This window comes from Homarus americanus, unplaced genomic scaffold (assembly GCF_018991925.1).
Source record: "Homarus americanus isolate GMGI-L3 unplaced genomic scaffold, GMGI_Hamer_2.0 scaffold34360, whole genome shotgun sequence".
NCBI classification, from domain to species: Eukaryota; Metazoa; Arthropoda; class Malacostraca; order Decapoda; family Nephropidae; genus Homarus; species Homarus americanus.
Window position 1 is genome coordinate 102,320 of NW_024739403.1, and position 3,185 is coordinate 105,504.

Sequence of the window (3,185 nt, forward strand, 5' to 3'; positions counted from 1 at the left end):
GGAGGAGGAGGAGGAGGGCAGGGAGGAGGAGGGACAGGAGGGGGGAGAGGAGGAGTGCCGGTGTGGGAAGTGGTTTAGGTGAGGCTGGCAAGAGGAGAGAGGGGGGCTTGTCCAGGTGGGATTTTGTCCTTGTGGGATTTTGTCTAATTTAGATTCTATCCTCGTGGGATTTGTACCAGTGTGTGTGTGTTTTTTCCCCCGGGATATTATTTAACTGAAAAGGTTTTGTCCTGGTCTAGGCTGAGGGTTACCAGACAAAGAACCTAACTATTATTATGTTCCCCGCTAGATTTGATTCGACGAGGAGGAGGGGAGAGGGGTTCTATCCTTGTCCAAATTCTGTCTTGGTGAGGAACATTGTGCCAGTCAAGTGTCGCCCCCATCACATACCACCACCATCATCATCAACACCACCACCATACCAACACCACCACCATACCAACACCACCACCATACCAACACCACCACCATACCAACACCACCACCATACCAACACCACCACCATACCAACACCACCACCATACCAACACCACCACCACAGCCACTCGTGTCTTCTCCAGTAGGTCGTCATCTTAGGGCCATCAGCTGGACAATACCCTGAGTGTTGCAGGAGTGAAGAGCCTCAACACCGCAGAGTCTGGTTCAGCATTAATCAGTCCACTTGTTCTTAGTATTTTATTGGAACACTCTCAAGATGTTTATTTCTGACACGTAATCCTGGCTTAAGTTGATCTATGATGATGATGGTAAGACTCAGCTACCGTCTGAGTGTAACAATGGCCTGAGATACATTTGGTGTCGTGAACGTAACATAAATGGTCTGTTCAATACTTTAAATAAGATTAAAAAAAATTATTTGCTGGACATAATCCCTTAATCCTCTAAAAGATTTGCTAAATTTTATATAAATAATCCCGACTCGTTCCACACAAATAGAATAATATAATCGGACACAAAAATGGCCGCCAGTCGACTGTTTTGAATGAAAAAAGAAATCGTAAACATTATCTTTCTATTTTTTGGCCAAATTACACGAATCTCTTAACACACACAATTCTTATCCACAGAAAGTTCGAATGACAGACAAATTTACATATGAATGATCAAAAGGTAATCTTATGGTCCTCGATATAAGAATGGAAAATAAAGATATGCAAACACTATATTAATGTGTGTGTGTGTGTTGTGGTGGTTAGAAGCTGTAGTTACCATCACGAAGATGTAAAACGCCAGATAATCATTAAGCTGCAGGTAAGGAGGTGTTAGCTTGAGACAGGTCATTAGTGCCGTGAACACAGGTGAGTCATTAGTCAGCCCGAAGTCTCTCTCTCTCTCTCGACGGGTGGGAGAGGAAGGGTGTACGTAGGAGGGTGTGGCTTCAGGTAAACACACTCAACACTGTCCTGTCCGCCGCCTCATCAACAAGCAGGAGGAATGTCCGCTCTTACACCACGACACACCCCGAGCTGCCCTGCCTCACACTCATCCGGCAGGTGCAGTCTACAACAGGTGAGGGTGAGTATTTATCCCCAACATACACGAGACTAACCTACATCATACAGTAGAATGAATGAAGTTTATAGCAGAGAAAGTTGTACAATATTAAGCCAGCGTACTTCACACTGCCCTGGGGAGGTGGTTCATGTAGCAGGTATAGAGGCCGGGCAGGAAGACGGGGGCGTGGATAGCAGGAACATGAGGGTGTGGTCCAGAGGCAGACTACCGTGCACCTGCTCACCTGTCCGGCTTCTCCACCCAGATGAGGGAGGGAGGAGGGACTTTTGCGGCACCACTACCACACCTCCTGTCTCCCCATACCTCTTATTGTCACGTAGCTCACCACCACGTACCACCACAACTAACCACACCACAACCGCAAAACAAAACACATTCAACTAATCTTTATTGATTCTATTTACTCTCAGGATAACATGAACCACGAGAAGAGGTTTCAGACCCTGGCGCTGTGTAAGTGACCTTGACCTCAGATTGGACCTTGACCTCTTACACTGACGAGTATTTGTTGCTCTAACTGCGATGAAAACATATCTGAGTATTTTTATGAAGAGTTGGATGTATCGATGCAAGAATTGAATGCCTGAAAAAATTAATATTGACGTTTGACTTAAGCTGACCTTCTACACACACACACACACACACACCAACGATTCACCCACAAATAATATGTAAACACGATATAAAATACAGAGTTAATCCGTATCACTAAACCAAAAATTTCTCCCCATCAACAGAATTGGAATGTTATCAAATGTGTACCTGTGCGTGTACCTATGTTATTACTGGATTACGGTGTGAGTGTGTGTGTGTGTGTGTGTGTGTGTGTGTGTGTGTGTGTGTGTGGATTTTGAATTGTTATGCTTGCACATGCACACCTGTACTTGTACACCTGTTGTTTATATAATTACTAATCTAGAATACCACTAACAACGTCCACACGACAGCTGGTGAGTCTAACCAAGAAACACGACCATAATAAACTAACAATATATTTCACAGCTCGAGTACAGGCTACAGGGGTGTGCCAGGGGTGCAGGGAGGTGTCAGGGAGGTGTCAGGGTGGGGGTGGCTGGGGGTGCCAGGGGGTGTAGGGAGGTGCCAGGTGGTGTAGGGGGGTGCCAGGTGGTGTAGGGAGGTGCCAGGTGGTGGTGTGGTGGGGGGGTGGGTGGTGGGATGCCAGGTGGTGTGGGGGTCCCAGGTGGTGTAGGGGGTGCCAGTCGGTGGTACGGGGTGCCAGTGGGTGTAGGGAGGTGCAGGGGTGTAGGGAAGGCTAGGGGTGTAGGGAGGTGCCAGTGGGTGTATGAAGGTGCTAGGGGGGTAGAAGGTGCCAGGGATGGAGAGAAATTGTGGACCAACGAGAAGTTTGTGTAAGGACTAGGACTGACGACTTCACATCTCGTGTTAACTTATTGTGGTGATGATGAGGAGGCCTGCACTATACCACACAACATACTTCATTACACCACACTGTATAAACCACACACACACACACACACACACACACACACGTAAAGAAGAATTTGTTACGGACGGACGGACAGACAGACTTACAGTGACATACAACAGCTGGACTCTCCCCATCCAGCCGTTATTCTCCCTCCTATTCCTACCCTCTTACTTCCCCAACCCATCCTACAAGCAATACGTAACTGAACGAAGTACACTGA

The 3,185-nt window shown here is 47.0% G+C and overlaps 1 protein-coding gene across 1 annotated transcript in view; it reads right to left on the bottom strand.

Moving 5' to 3' along the window:
• LOC121874603 (zinc finger CCCH domain-containing protein 13-like) overlaps positions 1–3,185 on the bottom strand; it is a 141,912-nt gene that overhangs the window by 90,664 nt on the left and 48,063 nt on the right. The window lies entirely within an intron of this gene.